This window comes from Petaurus breviceps, unplaced genomic scaffold, assembly GCF_028583685.1.
Source record: "Petaurus breviceps papuanus isolate PSGF00001 unplaced genomic scaffold, PetGlider_PUasm1.0 90451, whole genome shotgun sequence".
Taxonomy (NCBI): domain Eukaryota; kingdom Metazoa; phylum Chordata; class Mammalia; order Diprotodontia; family Petauridae; genus Petaurus; species Petaurus breviceps.
Window position 1 is genome coordinate 198,651 of NW_027187258.1, and position 24,435 is coordinate 223,085.

A 24,435-nucleotide genomic window follows, 5' to 3' on the forward strand; every position below is an offset into this window, starting at 1 on the left:
TCCTCCTCCTCTTCCTCCTCCTCTTCCTCCTCCTCCTCCTCTTCCTCCTCCTCCTCCTCTTCCTCCTCCTCCTCCTCTTCCTCTTCCTCCTCCTCCTCCTCTTCCTCCTCCTCCTTCTCCTCCTCCTCTTTCTGCTCCTCCTTTCTTCCTTTTCCCTCTGGCCACCTGAGGCATGGCTTAGGGTTACATAACCCTTACATGTGGGTGTTGTGTCCAAAGGAATATACTTTATTGATCATTTTGAAAGATATCTTGGAATTTGGGCACCTTATTAAGTGATTATCTATGCATTTGTTCAAACCCTTTTTGAATATTTCTATCAATGCCACCTTTCTCCAGACTAGGACAACTTTTTTAGGAAAAAATTATTCCAAACACTAGAAAAAGAGTATTTCCATATATATAGAAGAACACAGAAGAGGAATCTTTACAAACCCATGAATATTGGTTGTACTACATGCTTTTAAAAAGAAGGATTTCAGAAGCTCCATACATTAGTTTCAAAATTATCTTGTCTGCGCTTCCTTCTGAACTTTTATCTCTTCTCTCCTGTGCGTTTTAACAAATCTTTCAGAATCATTATTGATAAGACCCCTGACTCACTGCAGATCAAAAACTGAGAGAAAGAGAAAACAAAACCCAAACCAACTTGGAACAAGCAAGCATAGTCAAGTCACATAGAGGCAGTGTGCTCTGATGTCTGACTGTCTTCTGTGTCAGGAGGTGGTTGACAGCTTCCTCACCTCCTCGAGCCTGCACTCAGGTCGAGGCCGACAAAGCACAAGCCAGACCATCTCAGTGGACCCCAGTGACTCCCTGGTGCCTCTTTTTGGTGGACATATTCCCCCCTCCCCCCTTGCCACTCTTCTGTATGCCTTGGACCCTTCTATGGAGTCTTTGATTCAGTGAAACTGCCCCCAGCTGTTTCAGGAATTAGCCATTCTCTCTCTGGGCATCGTCCCTGGCTGGTGCCCATGCCTGGAATGCTCTCCCTCCCCATCTCTGCCCCCGGCTTCCTTCGAGGCCCAGGTAAAATCCTTCTTTCTACAGGAGGCCTTTTCCAGCCCCTCTTCATTCTAGAGCCTTCTCTCTGTTGATTATTTCCTGTTTATAGCATATATAGCTTATATATAGTTGTTTGCCTGTGGGCTCCCCCTTAGATTGTGAGCTCCTTGAGGGCAGGGACTGTCTTTCATCTTTGTATCCTCAGCACTTAGCACAGTAGTAGGTGCTTAATAAATGCCTAACCCCAAACAGGGTCAGAAGAGTTAGACACAATCGAAACATTGAACAACAACAAATTTGATTGTTTTTAATGCATAAAAATCTGTCTCCCCCTGTTATTTGTGGTCCAGTGCCAAAGCTGAGGAGTCCTGGTCTCGATTTGGTATTGCATTTGGCATGCCCTGCTTAAGAAATCTGTCTGCTTGGAAGCTCAAACCTTTGTTTCCTCAGTCATTTCATCTTTTACCTGCCACGAGGATATGTTATTCTATTGTCAGGCACATGTGTGTGTGTGTATACACATATATCTTTTGGAATCATACTCCAAGATTCTCCTCTCTTTTTCAGTAGAAAGCAACAGATCTTATGTGATCTTGACTATGGTTCCTTCCTAGTACTTTCTCTTTGTCATGGGAGTTCTGGATTTTAGCTATGACATTGCTGGGACTTTTCTTTTGGGGATTCCTTTCAAGAGGTGATTAGCGTATCCTTTCTATCTCTATTTGCCCTCTGGTTCCAATTGATCTAGGCAGCTTTTATTTGTGTTTTCTTAAAATATTATTTTTTTTAAAATCACGGTTTTCACAGAATCAAATGATTCTTAAATCATCTCTTCTTAACCTATTTTCCAGGTCAATGGTTTTTAATATATCTTCCATTTTCCAATCTTTTGATTTTGTTCTAATATTTTCTGCTGTCTCATGGAGTCATTAATATTTCTGTTTGGTCTAGTCGAGCTTTCAGGAATTACATTTCTTGGATAAGGTTTGCTGCTTTCTCTTCTAAACTATTTATTCCCCTTCCAATTCATTTCTCCAGAGCTTTTGTTTCATTTTTTAATCTCTTGCTTCATTTCTACTAGGCATTCATATGGTTGCTGTGGAAAATCCATTTTTTCCTGTGACTTTCCATTTGTTTCCATTTGTTCTGGAGTTGCTTGTTTATTCCTTCTCTTGGGGTACCTCTAGATTTGCAATTGTTTTTAAAATATTGGCTAAACTATGTTCTCTTTGCCTTACTCATCTCTTCAGATTTAATTCTTGAATTGGGGCTTTGCTCCAGGGCCAAGCCCTTCACCTCCCAGGGTTAGGTTACCCTGAATCTTTGAGATTTTGAGCACTGGATCTTCAGGGTCCCTTCTGGAATCTCAGGCTAGAGTATTATGGACCCCAGAACCCCTGAGCCTAGACTGTCTAGGTGTGAGTGCTACTCCCTGCTTGCTCCCCACTTGGCTTCCTGGATCTTCTAAGATTCCAACTCTTGGATTTTTTTACTCCCTTGGGGCTTTTTTTTTCAGGGGAGCTCTCTGCTATTGCTGCCTCTAGGCACAAAGCCTTGTAGGCTCCTTATGTCTTGTCCTGTCTCTGGTTGTGCTGAGAGGCTACTTTGGGCAGGCACTAGTTTTACTGGCAAAGGCCTCCTTTTCTATTGCCCTCCTGTTTCTGATTGACTTTTTGGTGTATTTCTGGGGCAGGAGAAGTCATTTACTGTGGTTCCTCTTGTGATTTATTATTATTTAGTCTGGTGTGAATTGCAGGGTTTTCTTAGAGTAGGCATGTGACAACTGAGCAGCTTGCTTCTCTTTCAGACAATCATTTTGACCAGAAGTCCAGGATGGGTCTTACTCACAGACTCTCAGGGTTAGAAGGGACCTCTGAAGCCAAACCCCAGCAAGTGCTCATGCAGTCTGCATTTGAAGATGTCTAGGGGGAGGAAACTTACTACCTTCTCAGACAACCTACTCCACTTGGCTTTTACATTTGATTTTATTTATCCAATTAATTTGGATGCAATAGACCCTTCACAAATGGGGTCATCTGTCCCCACTTTTGAACTAGCTCTAATTGCTGGGAAACCTTTCCTTACAATGAGCCCAAAACTGCCTATTTTCTTCTTCTAGCCATTGTTTCTAGTTCTGCCCTTTGGAGCCATACAGAACCAGTTGGATCCCTCTTCTAGATGCTCTGGGAAGCAGAGAATACATTTCCATCAACTATGGCTAAAATGAGCCCTTTTAGTGCCCAAATCTTGCTGAGCTTCTATCATGTAGACAAAAATCATTGACATGACTCCCAACCCCACTGTCCAAATGAAATGTAGTTGATTGTGTGCCTTTTTCAGTTGATGGTGGGTCAGCTAGGTGAAATCCACAAGGTCATTTTATAGTTTCCATAATGAAATTAACATCCGAGTACTTTCATCTTGTTCCTCCACCTCACAATAAACAAGATGGTCAAAAGATCAATTTATCTGCAGGCATTCCAATTCTAAGGATATGCTCTTCTTATAACTGTGGGCTCAGCACACCAATGTCCTTTTAATCCTCCCAACGAGGCAATTCATTGATTTCCTGACTGGATTGGCTGCCAAGAAGGCAAGAGTTTTAGGAAGTCGCTTCTGTAAATAATAGCTCCCATTTCTATAATAATAGAAAATCACGATTCCCCATTTCCATGGCACACTTTGAAACTCACAGAATGCTTGCCTTAAAACTACAAGAACCTCGTTTATAGATAACGAAGCTGAGATTCAGAGGGGGATGAATTGAATGACTTACTCAATTGAGGTCACACTGCTAGTGGGTGGCAAAACCAGGATTCATATCCTAAGTTTCTATTTTTGATGAATCCCTTTCCAGGATCTGAGGGCACTGAGTATTGTCCTTAGCAACTACTGAACTGGGTATTGGCCCCTAAGAAACATATACCATAAATTCTAAGGTTCCAACCCCTCTCATCTATTTTTTCAGTTATTTTTAATCAAATTTTCCTATTTTAAATGTTGTTACAGATGGGTACTTTTCTATTGTGTGATTCTTTGAACTATATCCTAACATACAAAACCCTGACTTTTTCAAGTCAATCAATCAGTAAACATATATTAAACAATTACTATGTGCCAGGCACTGTGCTAAGCACTGGCAATACAAAAAGACACAAAAGACAGTCCCAGCCTTCAAGGAACTTACAGTGTAATATAATCATGCAAGCAAATATATACAAAGCAAGCTACATACAAGATAAATAGGAAATGACCAAGAAGTGCTAGTTACTGTCTCTAGATGATGTGCCTCTTTTGAGTTGAACAGAGTTGAGTTCTCTGACTATGGCAAAGGAGGAAAGTCCTAGTTAATCTTACAGGCTGAACCTGTTGTCTGCTTAACAGTGTCTTCTTGGCATGTGTGTGTCTCTGTGTATGTGTGTGTGTACACACAACAACTGGTGTTTGGATCTGGGGCTGAAGCCCCATTCCTCTGGTCCTTTGACTCAAGCTCCCATACACACATACACACACATCCTGCACCAGACTTCTCATGATGGAAAAGATGGATCAGCTTTTTACAATGCCGTCCTAGACAGAGGAAATCAGGCTAAATGGGCTAGACATTGTACAGTGTCTGTTTTTAGGAACTGTTACATCATAATCCCAAGAGAGTATGTTTTTGCTTACTCCTGTCTCCATGCCTGAAATGTCCTCCTTGCCCCCTTCTCCAGAAAGAAGTAGTGGGAGGCACATAGTAGGTGCTAAATAAATGCTTGCTGGTTATTTGGTCAGATGGCTCCTTGAGGGAAGGGGTCTTGGGCTGTGTTCAGAGAAACATTCAGGGGACAAGGATTACCAGATGATTACATTCACATTCACATACCACATCTGAGGTGGAACATGGACAAGCAGGAATGCCCAGAGGAAAGGTCCCAAGGTCATGCCATAAAAGGATCAGTGGAAGGAAATAAGCAAGTCAACCTGGACAAGAGAGGAGTCTGGGAGACCACGAGAGCTGTTTTCAAGTATGTGACAGACTATCATGGCAAAGAGGGCCTAGGCTTATTTGGTTCCAAAGGGGAAAACCAGCAATTTTCTTATGGAATTGCAAAGGGGAAGGTTGAGGCATGAGGTCGGATAAAACTTTCTGGGAGAGCTGTCCAAAAGCAAATGGGATGACTTGAGAGTAGTGAGCTCCCTGAACCTACTGAACTTCACAGAGAAGAGATAACCCTTAGGCAAATACATTGTTGAGGAGATTCTTCTTCAAATATGGGTAGAACTAATTGGCCTCTGATTGAGCCTAAGTGGCTGTAATGGTAATTAGATTTAAGATCTGTCCCGCCCATTAAAAGGGCTCATGGGCAGCCCATTAAGGGAAGCTTGCTTAGGGGAGGCTTGCTTGCCAGAAGGCTTTCACACCTTTTGCTAATTTCTAATAAGGCTCTGAGTCAGAAGGGTTGTGGGCCCCTGGCTCTGAGAAGTGTATAACCTTTCTGAGTTGGTATTTTGCTTTGGGGGCTTGCTTAGGAGAAGGTTCTTGTGATTCCCAGGTCGAGATTTTGAGTGGCCGCATGTTTAGAGCTCCCTGACTGCTCAGATGTAAAGGCTCTCTCCAAACAGGGATGTATGTAAAGTTGATTCAGGCAGTCAGAGCCCAGTCTGTTGGTCTTTATTTCTCTGCTTGTATTTTTTCTGAAGTTCAGGGAGCCGACTTTACCCCTGAACCAGTGAATGTAATTTAAAAAGACTGTTGAGCCCTTAAACAGCTATCTTTCCCAGTAAAGCAGATCTAAGAATCTGGGCTAGCAGCCATCCTGGGAATGCCAATGTGGTTGCTGCTACAGTGGCCATCTACCTTGGGCCTTCTGGGATTCTCGGGCCTTGTCTTACTTATTCTTGTCTCCTTTATTTGTGGCCTCATACAATGCCTACCACGGAATGGACACTCAATAAAAATTGAATGATTGATTGAAAATGACCACACTTTCATTGTCTTTGGCTACCAATCAGCCTTCTCTATAAAACTCATTACTGGGAGCCAATCTCAAATAGATCTGAAGACCCCACAGTTCTAAAGATCTCAGCCCTCTGATAAAGCCCCATTTATTCCTTAACTCTGGCCACAACTGCCCTTCTGTAGGAGACAGATTTGTTGATGCCCTGCCTTCTAGCTATATAACAGGCAGGGCCCAAGGGAGTAGTCCCACACAAGTGCACATATACAAGCCTCTGGTTTTGAATGAAGGGAAGGGCTATTTCAGTGTATTTATGAGAGAAGTACTTTGATTTCAACCTTTAAAGACCATGGCTTCCTGGAATCCAGAGTGCCCTTCTTCTGGGTCAATATGCTTTCAGGGACCTGGCTTGTCAGGTAAGTCAATCTATGTCATGGATAGAATGGTCTGGATCCCAATCCTATAGCCCTTCTCCTCCTCCTTTCTCAGTCTCTTTAGTGCTTTGAGGTCACACAGGCCTTCTTGCTCTGGCTTCCTGCTCCTCACAACAACTCTGGAAGGCAACTGGCATCCTCCTTTTCTTCACTTCCTTTGTTGGCAATCTTTCAAGCGAGGTGGGAGACCCCATTGTCCAGGGGGTTAGAAAGGAAATTCCAGCCCAGGGTTTCAACCAGCTCTGACCACGGCTTTTCTGAGTTGAACTAATCTAATATCACATCAGTCACTGAAGCCTCAGTTTCCTCTTCTGTAAACTGTGGATCCTAATGCCCGTTGTCTGGCTTTGGGAATTCATAATGATTTCATCCAGGTGGGGAACTCCCAGTCTAGAAACTCCTTCCACCAATGCAGATGCTACTTGTCTGTAACTTTTGGTCTTAGAGGGTTGTTTGGGCCATGCTTGGCTCATGGTCACAAAGCCAGTATGTGGCATAGACATGGCTGGACTCAAACCCAGGCTTGTTGATGCTGAGGCTGGAGGCAGACCAAACATTACAATTCAATGATAGCAACAATAATTACTCTGATTATCCTCTTTGGGCAAATGATCAATAAATAGGTGGGGTCTGAAATTTGGCAGGGCAGGAGGGGGGGTACTGAGTCAGCAGGTGATTCCAGGGCCCAGCAGTTAGAGGCACTGCCTTCAGATGCTGGTTCTGCCATTCAGTGCCTGTGTGGCCATGAGCATGGCCCTTCAGCTCCTGTGGCCTCAGTTTTCTTTGCTGTAAAGGGGTTGAAGTAGATGACATTTGAGGGCCCTCCTAGCTCCAAGTCCAGAAGCCAGCGGCCTTGATCCCCAACCAAGAGCACAGTTTCCAAAATAGATTCAGGATTTTTACCCTCTTTGCCCTGAGGAAGATGTTTCCCTTGAACAACATAGATGTGCAGGAAACAGAGAACAAAAGCATTTTCAGATTGTTTGGACAAAGGCACTTCGGCAGAATACTGCCTCGGGCGGGCGCAGAACCGAAGGCCCAGCTCGGCCCATCACCAGCCACCTGAGCTGGGACCAATCGCTTCATCTCGGTCCGCCTACTTCACGACACTGCAGTGAGGATCGAGCGTTTAGAGTCCCCTTGTGATCCTGGCCTTCTCCCTTTGGACATGCTCTAACTTGCCAATAGTGGCCCCAGAACTGAACAGAAGCCCCCGGAAGTGGTTGGAGTAGGGCAGACAAGCATGGGACCATCCTCTGCTTAGCCTTGGGACAATCTAAGACCAGTCATGTACAAACTGCTGCCTAGGAGCCCTGGCTCTGCCACCTGGGGAAGTCACATGATCTGTCAGGGCCTCAGTTTCCTCCATCATCAAATGAGAGAGTTGGACTTAAAGGCTTCTTTTAAGACTCCTTCCTGCCTTCATTCATTAATTCAACCCTTCATTCAGCTTATAACTTGTAAAATTGATTCTTGGGGAGCAGAGCTGGTGCTTAATAAATATTTATTGATTAGCCTGATTTATATCAGAGAGGGGTGTGTCTGAAATGATAAGACAAGTCAGTAGCAGAGCCAGAAGCAGAACTTGGGGCATGAAGCCTCCAACATCATTTCACCCTCTTTGCCCGCCTAAGAACCTGATGGTGTTTTCTAAGAAGGTGAGGGTGATTTGCTTCCGAAAGGTCCCAAATCCATGTCAGTGTTCACTCATGTGACCAGCCTAATTCTCACCCTCTTCCTGTCCTGTTTCTTCTTTTTACAAATATACTGACATGGTGTTTTTTTAAGCAGGGTGACCCTAAGAAAATACTTAAGGCCTAGCAAAGTCAGACTCCCTTCTGCCACATACAGAGAAGTGTCAGCGGCTCAACAGCATGCTCTGTCCCAACGATTCTGAAGACTGTTACTAAAAGTGCAGCTTCTTTACCAAGGAAACGATGCCTCAGTGAGAGTTGTGTGGGTAGGGTAGGGAGGCATGGAGGGGCAGGAATGAGCCCAGCATCAGGAACCAGCTGTTTTACTTCTTTTTTTTTTTTGGCTTTTTAATTTTAGGGCAATTGGGGTTAAGTGACTTGCCCAAGGTCACCTGGCTAGTTTTTTGTTCAGTGTCTGAGGCTAGATTTGAACTCAGGTCCTCCTAACTCCAGGGCTGGTGCTCTATTCACTGTGCCACCTAACCACCCTCAGCTGTTTTACTTCTGCACTGGAGCCTGGAGATGTTCCCCAGGGCCTCTTCTCCACCCTTTCTTTTCTCTATGTGGTCTCTTCCTTGGCAAGCTTGCCTGTTGTTTCCAACTGTAGCTACCGAGCCCCTAGCTGCAGGCCTCTAGTCCCAGGCTCCTCCCTGAGACAGACCCTCATCTCTAACTCTCTATAACAGAGGTGCCAAACACGAAGCAGTGGGGGGGGGGGGCAGTGTGCACAGCCCACCACACTCCCCAGGGCCCCCGGAATCACATTCAAATGGGTCCTATCAGATTTGGATGTGTTGTTGTGTTAATAATAATTTAAAAAGACAAACCTGTGGTTTTCTAAGTCAATATGCAGCCTGCAGGGTTCCTTAGGGATGGTTTTGTGGTCCCTGTTTCTATCTGAGTTTGTCACCAGGCTCTACAAGACCTCAAACCCTATTCATCCCAAACCATCCTTCATTACCAGCTACTTACCTGTATGAAGTTTCTTCCTAGCAAGTCTTCCTGCCTGCCCTTTCTCTGCTGCCATCCATTCCACACTCAGTACTAGCACTAGAATTCTCTCCCTTATACATAGAATGGATGCTATCATTTCTCTGTTCAACAATCTTCAGTGGCTCCCTATTGCCCTCCACATAAAGTTTTAAGTTTTCTACCTGTGTAGCAGCAAGCACCCCAGTGTCCCCAGGGTGCCTGCTGACACAGGTTCTTGGATCTGCCCCAGTCAACATCTGGGTTTCCACATTCTGGGTTTTTCAAAGCCGGGGGACTCTCAACAACGGCTTCCCAGAATTCAGATCAAATCACAGAACACTTCTCAAAGTGAGTCCCAAAACAAAGCTACACATCAGGGCTCATATAGCCTCTCCTGGCTCAGAGAATGTAACAACCTTATTGACCCACTAGCCAATCAAAAAGTATCTACTGAAAAACAAGCCTCCCTCCCCAGGCTTCTGCTGCACTTTAGCCTAGGGGCAGGGAAGATCTTTAAAATTTACATTCGCATTACATTCAGCCCCAAGATCTTTCATGCCCATAGCATAGACAATTTACTTTTGAATTAGCACTGAACATTTCTTAGGTCACATTTTCAAAGTACAGAACTAAAGTTACCAAAGTGGCCACTGGCCCTTAAACAAACACAAAGTACATAGCATAATCACTTCAATTCAGAACAAGAGTTCAAATAAAGTTCTGGGGGGAGGGGAGTGTCCTTCCCCTCACACAGCTCCAGCCCCAGCTTCCAAGCACAGAGAGGGGGCTGGGCAACAAAACCAACAAGGTGGGGTCCCTGGGGATCCAAGGCACTTCATCCCACCCCCCATAGTCACAAGTCCATCCTCCCCCTGGGTCCCAAACTGTGGGATGCAGCCAGGAAACACACTCAGTGCCCCTGCTTTGCTGCTCAGTTCTTATCTTTTCCTGTGGCTGAATTCCGAACTCCTGGGCTCCTTCTCCTCCCGCAAGCGGCAGCCGCTCCTGGCTTCTGCCCAGGTCCCGATGCAGGCAGCTCACCATTCCCGCTCTCAGCTCAGTGAAGTCTGCATGCAGGCCATTCTTCTCTCCTGGTCCATGGCTCCACAGAGTCACAACTACCACAACTGGGAAACAAACAATTATCCCAGCCCCCATACTTTCCTTTTACTCTGCAGATCCTGTTCGTGACGCCATTTTGTAGCAGCAAGCACCCCAGTGTCCCCAGGGTGCCTGCTGACACAGGTTCTTGGATCTGCCCCAGTCAACATCTGGGTTTCCACATTCTGGGTTTTTCAAAGCCGGGGGACTCTCAACAACGGCTTCCCAGAATTCAGATCAAATCACAGAACACTTCTCAAAGTGAGCCCCCAAAACAAAGCTACACATCAGGGCTTATATAGCCTTCTCCTGGCTCAGAGAATGTAACAACCTTTTGGACCCACTGGCCAATCAAGAAGTATCTACTGAAAAACAAGCCTCCCACCCCAGGCTCCAGGTGCACTTTAGCCTAGGGGCAGGGAAGATCTTTAAACTTTACATTCGCATTACAACCTGACACTCAAGACCCTTAATATTCTGGGACGTTCCTAGCTTTCCAGTCTCAGCTCACATTTCTCCCCTACACAGTGTCTAAACCACAGTCAAAATGGACTTGCTGTTCCCTGAATATGGCATGTGTTTTCCAAACTTCATGCTTCTGTGGTGGGATTTCCTATACTTCCTTCTTTGCCAATTCAAATGCCATCTCCCCCAGGAGGTCTTCCCTCATGCTCTCTGTCAGTAATGACCTGGTCACTCCAACTACCCAGAGAACTGTGCACTTAGTAGGTATCCATGTTATAACCCTGTACTAGACGGTAAGCAGCTCTGCCAGGCCCAACATTCCATTGCGCAAATGGCTCTTTCCTTGCTCCCCCATGGCTATTAGCTTATTAGTTGCAATGGATCTCTAAGCTAGAGAATTTGAGGCAGAAGGTCTTTCCCTTTGCTCCAATCCCTTCTCAACCCTCAGGCCCAGGCTGCCCTGGCTCTATTTCCAGGATAAAGAGATGGGAGTAGGATACTGCCCCACCTTAAGCCAAGCCAGCCTTGGAATCCAGCCTTGGAATCCCAGGCTTGTCTCATTTCAAGCCATGGGCATTTGAAGATTTGTTTCTACATGTACATGACAGAAATGTAGTCAGGAGAGCCCTGTGCTCAAATGCTGACTCTGTGCCTTATTAGCTGTTTGACCACAAGTAAGTCACTTAATGTCTGAGCCTCAGTTTCCTCATCTGTAAACCAGAGAGAATAATACATGTAAGAGTGTAATGAGAATGGGAATTTGAAGATCTTCCCTGCCCCTTAATAGACCTAGGGGGGAGTTTGAAGACCTCCCCTGCTTTGAAAGTAAACTCTAGGGGCGGCCAGGTAGCACAGCAAGTAAGAGCACCGGCTCCAGTGTTGAGAAGACCTGGAGATCGAATCCCAGGCTCAGACACTTAGCACCCACCCAGAAACACCTGGCCGTGTAACCTTGAGCAAGTTACTTAACCCCAATTGCTTAGGGGCGGCCAGGTGGCTCAGCGAGTAAGAGCACCGGCTCCAGTGTCGGGATGACCTGGGGATGAAATCTGGGCTCAGCTGGCCGTGTAACCTTGAGCAAGTTAACCCCAATTGCTTTTAAAAAAAAAAAAGAAAGTAAACTCTAGGGGTGGCTAGGTGGTGCAGCGAATCTCTAGAGCACTGGCCCTGAAATCAGGAGGACCTGAGTTCAAATCCAGCCTCAGACACTTAACACTTACTAGCCATCTGACCTTGGGCAAGTCTCTTAACTCCAATCGCCCTGTCTTCCCCCCTCCAAAAAAAAAAAAAACAACAAAATGAAAGTAAACTCTGCCCCCTAATAGCCTGAATGGAGCCTGTGATGGAGGGAATTTGCTAAAGAGTGAAGCAGAGCCCACAGGAAGCTTCCCTGCTGTGAAGATAAACTCTGCCCCCCTACTAGGCTGAATATGGTCACATGGAGCCTATGGTGGGAGGAGTTTGCTGAAGGGAAGCAGAGCCCACAGGAAGCTGGTGGTCAGAGCTAGTCAGGTGGTGGGGTAGAGAGGAGCTTGAGGCAAGGAGAGAGAGAGGTTTGTGAGTAAAGATTGATCTTGTATTGGCTTGTGGGAAGGCTGAAGGATGCTGTGGCTCTCGGTGTTATTATGGATTCTGAATATCTTTGGTACTATGATGGAATCAGCTTTTTGGTTTTGGGATTTGGTTTCCTGGTGTCTAAATAAATGCTTCAGTTCTATCCTCTATCTGGAGAGTTTGGTATATTTTGTGATCTAACATCATGCGATACTTATAGTCATGGTCTTTATTGTGATCATGGGCACTGTAAATATTGCATTGGCACTACAAAGAGCCATCTCACTGAGTTTTTGTTTCAGGCTCAAGTGGAATAGTTTATGAAAAGACATTTCAGATCCTCAAGCGCTATGAAAGTCCCAGTTGTAACAATATTAATTATTATTAATACTAAGAAACAATAAAGTGTATTGGCAGGAAGACTTAAGAAGACCTCTGGAAAGTTCTCACTGACCCTTAGGCAGCTATGTGGGTGGCACCAAAGTGGTGCCATTGGACCTGGAATCAGAAAGACCTGAGTTCAAATCTTGCCTCAGATACTTCCTAGCTGTGTGACTCATGATGACCCATAAGGAAGGTACGATTATTATCCATTTCACAGGTGGGGAAACTGAGGCTAATATAAAATTACTTTTCCCAGGCCTTCCTGACTTCAACTAGCACTCTGGGCACTATGCCACATGGCCTCCTGGGCTCTCTACAGTCTGCCTCAGTTCTCTCAACTGTAAAATGGGGATAATAGGTGGCTGTGAGGATCAAATGGGATGATATCTGTGAAGTGCTTGGCACATTATAAGCTCTCTAGAAATGCTTCTTCCTGCCCTCTCCCCCAACTCTTGGATAGCTCTCCTGGTTAGGAAGTTTGTCTTCCCATCAAGGCCAAGTCAGCCCCTCTGGGCATCCCCCCATTGTTCCTGGCTCTGCCCTGGGGGGGCCTGAGCTGGACAAGCTCATCAGTCCTGCTTCTTCAGAGCAGCAAGTCGCAGCATGGGGGGGGGGGGCGGGGCGGGGTGCTGCTGGGAGTTTTCATTGAATTGCTTGTTTTAGTGCTGGCCCTGTGTTTTTCCTGGCTTGAGCCCCACCAGCTCATGTTAATTTGTATGTCTATTATTCTAAGCCTGGAAGAGGGCTTGAGCTCAGGGTCAGCCCATGGGGAAGGGGGCTCCTTCTCAGCTTCTCACTAACTTCTGGAGCCTGGCACACATCCAAAGGAAAAAACAAAAACTTGTTTGTTTGGGTTCCCCCCCCCCTCCTTTCCCTTGGGAAATAAGAAGTGAGGTCAAGCATGGTATATCCTTCCCCTAAAGGAAACCAAACCCAAGAGTTTATATTCTTATATTTATTTCATTAAAGACAGGCAACCAGGGGTGGCTAGGTGGCACAGTGAATAGAGCACTGGCCCTAAAGTCAGGAAGAACTGAGTTCAAATGTGACCTTAGACACTTAACACTTACTAGCCGTGTGACCTTGGGAAAATCACTTAACCCCAATTGCCCTGCCCTGCCCCCTCCAAAAAAAGCAAAAAACCCCGAAGAAACAAACAAACAAAAAAAAACCAGGCAACCAGCAGCAAGAGGGCTGAGGTTCTTTCTGGCCTGGATTGTAACGTGGTGTGTGTGTGTGTGTGTGTGTGTGTGTGTACATGATATCCTCCCTGTAGAACAGGACAATCGAAGTGTCTCTGGGGTGGGAGGAAGCCCCCAGAAAGGAGGAGGTCCTACATCAGAATGCTCATCAGAGGACCAGAGACCTCGAGCTGGAAGGAGCCCCAGGGCCCATTGAGCAGGAAACTGGAAATTTACATTTGGAAAGGGCTTTGCACAGGGTCCCCAGGTGCAGGGCCAAGGCGAAGCTTGATCCCAGTGTTTGGAGTCCAAGCTGAATATCTGATGTACTTTTCTGTGTGCCTTCTGAGGACTTTCTGGGCATACCTTTGCATGACAATGCCTTCCCTGATGATAATCACTGGACCAAAGCCCAGCTGGCTAGTCATGTGGAGCCAGTGATGTTCGGCCCTGAGATGGTGAGGCCATTGGGTTGGGCCCTGCACTGCAGCCTCTGGCTCATCAGGTAGTGGGGTGGCCCTACACAAAGTCATTGGGATGATCAGCTTCACATGGCAGGCAGCAGGGGGAATGGCATGCCTTTATTAGAATAAGAATATGTATTCTCTGTCCTTATGATTGGAGTTCACAGTGCTGGGGTCGTTCAAAAGGCTTCCAAGGCATTTCCCATGCAGGAGTTCACACGATGACCCACAAGGAAGGTACAAAACAATTAAGAGACTGACTTTGCCCAGGCCTTCCTGACTCCAGCTAGCACTCTGGCTCCTGTGCCACGTAGCCTCCCGGCCTCTCTATATCTGACCCACTGAAATAATGAAGGATTAGCAAGGTCCCCAATACATTTGAAAGCATTTTATGCTTCCCAGAAACATAGCCCACTCTCCCAGAGGAGATCCAGGGCAAGTCCAAGGTCCAGTGAGATTCCCCAGAGTTCAGAGATTTCAGGGGACTCAGGAACTTGAATGGGGAAAACTCTAATAGATTTTTATATCTTTGATTTCCTGTGTAATTGTACATCTTATTTTATACTTCATTTACAAAATAGCTTTGGAGAAGGGCTCTAGGGTCTTCTTCACAAGCTGCCCCAAGGGCCATAGGACCCACTGAAAGGTGAAGAAGGTGGTAAATCAGTCTAGTGCTTCTGTTCCCAAATGGGGTTGACAAGCACTCCAGAGTTCAGCACAATTGTCCTCATGGGAACAGTAATCTAGCTGGATGGGCGCCCCATCAGTCCAGATGTGCGGCCCATCAGTCCAGATGTGCTGGACAGTCCTAGCAGATGGACCAAAAGCTGGGCAACTGTGTGGTAGCTCTGCACCTTTCCTGGAACAAAAATCCATCCTTTTAAAGCCAGAATCCTCAAGGGATTCATATGGCTGCTACTCGTAGCAGACCAGAGCTTCCAAATGATGGCAACTGCTGGTCACTTAAAGGACAATGAAGGGATACATGAGGGGTGTAAATTAATGATGGTATGAACAGTGATGCCTCACCAACAAGAAGTGGCTGAAAAGGTAATCCAAGAGATGTGTAAGCAGAAAAGGAGGTGGACTGGTCATGTAAGAAGAATGCTAGAAAACCAAGTGGCCAGACCTCGAGGAAGGTCAAGAGGGCAAAGCAGGATGACAAGGTGCATCTGGCTTGGGATTTGCACCCACAGGGATGGAACCTGTGTCTCCTGCAGTAGCAGCAGCTCCCACTGACAGCTAGCTGGCCAGTCAATGAGCTCTTGCTGAAGGATGCTTGGACTGTGGTCCAGAAACAGAGTAAAAAGCTCTCATGTTGACCCTGTTCTTCTGACTTCACAAGCCTGAGCTGAAGTCTTGGGTAGCCAGGGCTGTTTCTGTATGCTGCCACCAGGTGGCAGCAAAAGCACATACCACAGTCATGAGTGTGTTCTCAGGTTCAGGAGCCCCATTGTACTCTGAGGGCTCATTTTCCAGAGGTCTAGAGAAAGAGAGGGGATTGTCCAAAGTCACACAGGCACAGAGAGGGGACACCTAGAAAATGGAGCTCCTCTGGCTCCAAGTCCAGCTCCCCCTACTGTTGGGCCAAGTTAATACAGCAGAAACAGCATCAAGAGCAGGTGGCCCCCTGGTGGCAGACATAGCTTCCGGCTTGGTGGGACCTGGTCCCCACCACTCCATGGTGAACCTCACATTAGAGAACACAGAGGCTGGTGAAGGCTCGCAGATTTAGAGCTGGGGGAGGTCCTAGTGGCCATGTGGCCCAGCAAAGGAGTAGGTAAGATGAAATTGTAGCATGTTGATACAACATTTCTGAAAGTAGTTTCTATAGGTGTGGGCTGAGCAGTGTGTGTGGCTGTGTGCAGGAACACATGAAAGAATCCTGGCCTTCAAAGGTTCAACAATATCGAGATTGCACGCCATTTTGGGGAGTGAGGAGGAGAGGAAGAGGAAGAGGAAGAAAATTTCGAACTCAAAATCTTCTGGGAGTGAATGTAGAAAACTCAACTAAACATCTATATATATGTTAAAAGGGTAAACAATCGTGCAAAGGGCCAGCCTTTAGCAGAAGCCAGACTCGGATAACATATGGCAGCAGGGCCCTCCTGCCTCTGAGGTTGGAAAAGAAGACTTGGGGGCCCTATCTCTATCTGGTAAAACAGGTATTTTTTTCACTGGAATCTCAAAGTTCAGCGCCGGAAGGTGCCCCTCAGTCAGGATCATAGGAATGTTTAGCGATGTAGGAAACTGACGTCATAGAACTAGGTCCACTTTTCCAAAAGCTAATTGGTGTTCTCATAGCCCCATACACTCTAGCCTCCTCCAGCCATGTAGTGTAATGGCCAGAGGCCACCACTAGAGGTCAGGAGATCCTCTTAGTTGACACGCTAAAGGATGTGTCTAGCTCCACAAGCTTGTGGGGTGGGGGGTGGGGGGTCATCACAGAAGGTTCAATGGCAGAGGGAGGAACTAAGCTGGGTCTTGAAGGCTCACAGAGATGGCCAAGATGGAGGGAGAGCCTAGGATGGGGAGCCTAGGGCCCCTAGCAGCCCACTTCTGGCTTGTGATGGTTTCTCTGTCTCCTTGACTGTCTTGGCTCTTTCCTGGGCTCACCACTCTCCAAACTATGGCTCTCCCAGACTCCAAGCATGCACTACTGCTCACGCAATGGCTCCCATTGGTTCTCCTACCCATTGTTCAAAACCAAATTCATCCTCTCTACCTACTGAAAAAGCAGTCAGGTGGGGGCTGGGCCAGGAAGACTCAACTTCCTGAGTTCAAATCCTGCCTCAAGCACCTCCTAGCTGTGTGACCCTGGACAAGTCACCTCACCCTGTTTGCCTCAGTTTCCTCATCTGTAAAAGGAAAGAAGGAAATAGCAAACCACTCCAGTATCTTTGCCAAGAAAACTCCAAAGCATCAAACACCACTGAACATAACTTCCTGAAAAGCAATTTGGTTCCTTTTTTTTTTTTGCCTTTTTGGAGGGCAATTGGGGTTAAGTGACTTGCCCAAGGTCACACAGCCAGTTTTTGTGATAAGTGTCTGAGGCCAGATTTGAACTCAGGTTCTCCTGACTCCAGGGTCAGTGCTCTATTCACTGCACCACCTAGCCACTCCTACTTGCCTCCATTTTTAAAACCATTTCTCTTAATGATTATTATTAATGAAATATTATATTATACTATATTATATCAATATATTATTAATTGTTCTGATGAATTCTTTTGTTATTTATCCCCATTATCATTGTTCTGCTTTAGTCCTCTAGCTGCCTAGAGGCTCATCCTAGCTACAAAAAGACCCCCAAGTGCCAAAACTTCATTGAGGTCTGTAAGCTCATTGCTGGGTACCTTTGTTTCTTCAGTTGTAAAATGGGGATCATAATAGCACCACAGTTCTTGTGAGGAACAAAGGAGATAATATGTGTAAAAGGCTTAGCCCAATGTCTGGCGCATACAGTAGGTACTTAATAAATGCTCCCCCTTCCTTCCTGGTGCACACATCCTTCCCCTTCTCCAAGTTTCAGGTATCTATTCCATCTTCCACCCTCCCTCCCCAACCATAGAGCAGGGTAGACATTACTACCCACATACAAAGCAAATGACTTACCCACAATCACACCACTGGTCAGTGTTTGGGGCAGGATTAGCTTGCAGGTATTCCTGACCCCAAGTTCAGCATTCTCCCCACTTCCTCTCTAAGCTCCACAGTCACAGAGACTGAAATCCTACATTGGAAAGAAATTCCAGAGGCCTCATCGTTCAGTCCAAGGCTGACCCACCCCCCCACTTGGAGTCTGAGGGCATCGCTATCCTTCCCTCCAAGTCCACCTGGTCAGCAGCCTCAGACCTCTACCTCCCCCACATCTGAGGAGTGGTCAAGTCCAGCAGATTTCCCTTCTCTCATTCTAATTGAGACCCTCATCACCTTAGACCACAATCTCTGGGGGGGGGGGGGATTTGCTTCCTAACTGCTCTCCTTGCCTCCAGTCTCCCCATTCCAATCCACTCTCCAATCCACTTTTGGCAGCTGCCAAAAGATTCCCCCTGTGTAATACTTCTGATCCTCTTCTGCTAAAAGGTTTGCTGTGACTCCCTATTGTCCACAGGCTAAACTACAAACTGCTTGGCCTACCATTTCAAGCCCTCTGCTCCCTGTTGCCACCTACCCTTCCAGCCTCATTTCATCACACCTTGCATTCCAAACCACCTGTGTTACTAGCTGTTCGAAGCCAGGGCTCTAGCTTAGAATGTATTGTACTTGGCCCTCCTCCACCTGGCAGTAGCCTAAATGTTCTTCAGGTGCAACCTCCTCCTTGAAGCCTCTGCCTTGTGGTATGTCTAGGTCACAGGCTCTTCTTCCTCACCTTATCCTGCAGGCCTTCTGCTCTTGTCTCCCTCGCCTGATTATATTTGTCTGCCTCTGTCATTTCCCTTTGGCCCAATGGAAGCTCCTTGAGGGCAGGAACTGTTTTCAGGCTTGTCTTTGTATCCCCACGACCTAATACAGTGCCTCACAAATAGCAGGCCAGGTTAATAAACAGAACCCAGAAAGAAAATAGAAATTTCCCATGAGAATGTGATCAAAATTAAGCTATGCTCAGCTCCAGAGCTTTAAAGATTGGGTTTACAGGTGTGGCTAGGTGGCACAGTGAATAGAACATTGACCCTGGAGTCAGGAGAACCTGAGTTTAAATCAGGCCTCAGACACTTAACATAAAAAACTAGCCATGTGACATTGGGCAAGTCACTTAACCCCAATTGCCCTACCTTCCCCCCTCCAAAAAAAAAACCAAAACCAAAAACAAAAGATTGGGTTTACAAATATTTTTGACCACATTAAGTCTATTTTTCCACATAGATTCACCTGTCGTTTCTCAAGTAGTCTCTAAACTTGTGTGACTAGTCATAACTAGGGCAGGGAAACTGGAGCTCTGACCCAGGGTGCCAAAATTTAGAGGGCACTGAAAGCACCATCCTATCATATACTTCCTCACCACCAGTGGCTGCACCCCACTTGAACTTCCTGTCCCAGGTACAAAAACTACTGGTTAAAGCTCTGTATGACTGTAACCTACATCAAGACAGGCTGCCTATATTGAATACAAAGTTGTCCAGATAGCCTAGCATAATTTAAAGTGATCACAGTAAATCACGCTTTATCTGGACAGGCTTATGTTTCTTAAGTCCAGGAAGACTTGGAAAGTTGCTACCTTCTAAACCTTGCCTACTTCCAAGATCAAGAGACTGGACTTCTCTGGCCCTTTGGGGTCATGGAACCAAACCAAGGAGGGGGTGTGTCTAGCAAACACCAACACAAGGTCCCCCCTTCCTTCCTAGCCCTTTGGACTTTCTCATACCAGGAACTCTGGCTTCACCTGGCACTATCATTTTGGATTTTTCAGTTCATAACTTGGAATATGCCCTCTTTACCTAGGTCTACTTTGACAATAGCCCTCAGTCAACAGCATGGCTTGGCCCCCTCCCCCTGGAAGCAGAATTGTCTTCTGCCCTAAACCCTGCCCAAAGTCCTACTGGTTTCGTCTATCCATAGCTGGTAAATCAAGTTTCTCATCTGTCCCCCTTGAGACAGTTGCATCATTCCTTTTTCTTTCACTTTTATACACACATGTATATCTTTAGATCACAGAGCTACTTTGTGTGTCATACAGTGTGCCACAATGTGAAGGTCTAAAACAATTTTTCAGGGTGCAGCCATTCGCATTTATGGAAAGTTTCATTCCCCCCCCAGGTGTTTTACTCATGGCTCTCGGTTTGCTATTGTCCTATACTGCATTGGCCATCAAGCACCTGAGATTCGGTCATTGTTATTTTCTGATCTATCTTGAGATCTAGCCAGGCAAATCTCCCTCCTCAAATTCTCTTTTTTCGGCCCCTGATGATATTCTCCCTCTTCTCATCCATTTGAATTTTCTTGTGACATTAGCTGATTATGTGATAAAACCTAGCAGCATCAAGTTAAATCTAGAAAATAATTTGGGAAGTGTTGGCATTTTCCTCAATTTAAGGCATAGACAATCTCATTCCATTTGTTCTGTTAGGGTCAGGGAGGGCAGTGACTTTCATTGTCTCCCCAGTGGAGAGCACGGAATCTGGCCCAGACTTAGGCCCATTCAATTCAATTCCAGACATTTCTTAAGTGCCTTCTGTCAGGCTCCTGAGACATGCCACCTGGTGAACTGAATTAACTGATAAATGCAGAATTCAAAGCTACCAATCTGTCTGTAATAATGTCTTGGGCCCCAGCCTTCGATGATTCTCCTCGTAATTATAAATGACATTTCTCTAGCATTTTCTCTGGACTTTTGCTAGTGGCACATAGAAATGTGGATGACTTCTGTGGGTTTTGCTTCCATTCTGCTGCATGAATAAAGCAATCCAGGACTTCAATGAGTATGTTTGTGCCCCATCCTAGGTTCTCTAGCAAAAAAGCAATATTTTCATTTACATAGAGAGCTGTATTTTCAATTCTCTGTGACTAATGCTTATTTCTTTCATTTCACGGTTTTCATGTCTAGTCAAATAAAAGCACAGAGGTGGCATGGGGGTACTGTAGAGTGCTGAGTCTGCAGTGGGAAAGCCCTCGCTTCAATTCCCATCTCCCCGAGCCTCAGGCAGCTCCTAGGACTCACCAAAAAGCTGGAAACTGTGATGGGGAGAGCATTTGCACGCTAAAGGGTCGAGGTGGAGTCTTGAGTGAGGGGGCACAAGCAGATTAGTTTACCTGGAGTGCCAGAGGCACCCAGAGGAGGGTAACATAGGAGAAGACTGGAGAAGGCAGCAGGGCTTTAAATGCCAAACACAGGAGTTGTGTTCAATCCTAGGAGTAATAGAAAGCCACTAGAGTTTATCGTGAAGAGGTGTCACCATGGATAGGCCTGCATTTTAGGAAACCTCATTCTGGGAGCCATGTGGAGGATGGTTAAAGAAGGAAGAGGCTGGAGGCAGGAGCCTGCCTCATGGAGAGGTGTTGATGACATGAATCAGGGTGGGTGCTCTCTGAGCAAAGCTGAGAGATGACAAGTGATTGGCTATATGGGGAGTGTACTTAGAAATTAGTGGAGGATGACTCTGCTGTGGCAGAGGCAGGGAACTGGAAGGAGGGTGGTGCCTTTTACAGAAACAAGGAAGTTGGAAAGATGGGTTATTTTGGGGGGAAAGATAAGTTCTGTTTTGGACACATGGAGTTTGAGATTTGAAATGTCCTGTAGGAGGTTGGTGATGTGGGACCCAAGCTCAACAGAGCTCAAGAGATAGATTGGAGTTGGATAGCTAGATCTAGGATCTCTATAGATACATATGCATAGTTAGTGGATTTGACATGAAGCTCAGGCAAAGGAAAGAACCATCCAAAACCTATAGGAAGAAAACCAGGAGAGACCAGTGTCATGAAAACCTAAAGAGAATGATCAACAGTATCCAAGGCTGCTGAAAGGTCAAGAAGGATGAAGATTGAGAAAAGTCCATTCAATTTGGCAATGAAGAGATCATTGTTAACTTAGGAGACAGCAGGTTTGATGGAAACGATGAGGTTGGAAGTCAGATAGCAGAATTAAGAAGAGAGAGAAGAGACAGAGAGAGGGAGGGAAGGAGGGGGAGAGAGATAGAGATGAAAGGAAGTGGAGGTATCACTTATAGATGGTTTTAGCAGAAAGGGGAGGAGAGATATAGGATAATAGGTAGTAGGCATGGCCAGCTTAAGGGTGGGTTTTTTTCAGGATTTGGGGGACTTGACCATATTTGTGGGCTGGGGCCTGGTAAGGGGTGAACTGTGGTAATTCTCCCTGGTAGAGCATTGTAGGGTGGAGGTCTCATACGATCATGGGTTTAGAGTTGCAAGAGTCCTCTGAGGCCGTCGAATCCAGCCCTTGGCTGAGGAGGAGGTGCCACTGAACATTGGAAGTTTGCCCCCGCGGCCTGCTAGCTAGAGCGCCCTATAGATCTGGGAATTTATTTGTCATATCCACATTGTCGCTGTTGCTATAACTTGAACCTGTTTTTAGAAGACACCCAGACCTTCTTGAATGAGTTGGCTTTAGCTTCTATACTGACAGACACCATTTACTCAGGCCATTATTGTTCACCACTCATTCTATCCCACTGGGGTCTGCCCATTCTTGCTTTAGGACATCCATCTCTGTGATAACCCAGTACATGATCCATGTTTCCACGTGGACTTGAAAAAAATGCACCCAGTGCAAACTGGTCTCTGTTCAGCAGGGAAGGTCACGGGGCTGGAAGAACATGGCCAGCTTCCCAGCTTAGGCCAAATGGGGTGTCCCTTTCAAAAATGGCAGAAGGACTTCAATATGAACACAAAATCATAGAAGGACATAAGGAGTCAGATGGGCATATTGACCAGCACCAGGATGCTGGAGGCTGAAATAATGTGACACGCAGGGGAAAGAGGAGAGAAAGGACCCTGAAACACTTTGAACTAAGCAACAGATATGAGCAAAGCTGCAAAAGACACATGGCACCATGATTCAGAAAGAGTTGGTCCTTTCTCCTGGGGAATGCTTCCTCCCAAGATCTTCCCTTGCCTGAATTTGGCTGGTCCATTCTCAGGGGCTTGCTCTGGGCCATCCTTCTCCAGGGTTCTCTGATGATGAGCTTCCTCCTCCTCCTGTGACTGTACCTGTTGTACGACTATCTTCTGTGCTGCCACCCTCAGCTGCCCTCTCCAATTAGACCTGCCACAATCTTTTAGTTATTTCTGCTTTTGGATATCAGGCCCTCCTCTCTAGAAGAATGTTAACTTCTAGTGGGCAGAGATTGTCTTGTTTATTTATGTCCAGCATCTAGAATTGGTCCTGTCATAGAGTAGGCACTTAAGAAATGCTTGGTGATTGAATCATCAATTGGCCAAGAGAGTCAGCTAGGTGGCACAGTGGATAGAGCAGATAGAGCACTGGGCCTGGAGTCAGGAAGACTCATCTTCCTGAGTTCAAATCTGGCTTCAGACCCTTCCTAGCCGTGTGACCCTGGGCAAGTCATTTCACCTTTTGCCTCAGTTTCCTTATCTGTAAAATGAGCTGGAGCAGGAAAAGGCAAAGCCCTCCAGTATCTCTGCCAAGAAAACTCCAAGTGGGGGCACAGAGAGTCAGGCTGAACAACAACAATTGGCAAAGAGAAGAGGAGGGGGAGGAGGCCCATCCACAGCTGGAACATTGACCTGACAACAATGGAAAGAGCTGCTGTTTTCCTGCAGCCTCTGTCAGGGCCATTAGGGAGAACCTCCCCAGACCTGCCAAACCAGATAACTACTGCCCACTTCTAGTGATTCACATGGGCAACAAGCACACAGCCAGAGCAAATCTTCAAAGCGTTGCTAAAGTGGAGTTGTGAACTGAACCAATCATTCTGGAGAGCAGCTGGGAACTATGCCAAAGGGCAATCACATTGTGCTTACTTTGACTCAGCAATACCGCTACAGAGATCATCAAAAGGGGAAAAGGCCCCACATGGACACAAATATTTCTTGCAGCTCTTTTGGTGGTGGCCAAGAATTGGAAATGGATGGGATGTTCATTAATTGAGGAATGGTTGAATAATTTGTGGTATATGAATGTCATGGAATACTATTGGGCTAAAAGAAATCATGAAACACCTGGAAAGACTTACATGAACTGATGCAAAGTGAAGTTCAGCAGAATCCAGAGAACAATTCACACAATAACAGCAACACCGTGTGATGATCAACATAAATGACAGCTCTTCTCAGCAATATGGTGATCCAAGATAATTCTGAAGGACTCATGATGGAAAATGCTCTTCACATCTTAGAGAAAGAACTGCTGGAGTCTGAATGCAGATCAAAGCACACTATTTTCTCTACTTATTTGCTGTGTGATCTTGGGCAATTTATCATCCCTCTCTGGACCTCAGTTTCTTTATTTGTAAAATGAAGACTGGCCTCCTATGCCAGTGAAATCACAGATCTATACCCAAAAAACTGCAAATACTCACATGAGAAAATCCAGGGACCAAATGGGGGAAGCATGATAAAGGACATTTGAACAAAGATCAGTGGAGGCAGAAATAGAAATTGTAGTATCATGAGAGTATACTATAGACCACCTGGTCAGAAAGATAAAATAGATTCTAAGCCTGGTATGATATAGTAATGATGGGGTATTTCATTCATTGGGACATTTGCTGGAGTATGCTCTCTCTCTCTCTCTCTCTCTCTCTCTCTCTCTCTCTCTCTCTCTC

The 24,435-nt window shown here is 45.9% G+C and overlaps 1 protein-coding gene across 3 annotated transcripts in view; it reads right to left on the bottom strand.

Moving 5' to 3' along the window:
* LOC138141650 (ras-related GTP-binding protein A) overlaps window positions 1-24,435 on the bottom strand; it is a 122,719-nt gene that overhangs the window by 92,354 nt on the left and 5,930 nt on the right. Inside the window, exon 2 of one of the 3 annotated variants that reach the window (XM_069062382.1) lies at window positions 17,810-17,927. The exons of the other annotated variants lie outside the window; for them this stretch is intronic. The gene's annotated coding sequence lies outside the window, so the exon portion shown is untranslated. The remainder of the gene's footprint in view (window positions 1-17,809; window positions 17,928-24,435) is intronic. 3 annotated transcript variants of the gene reach the window in all.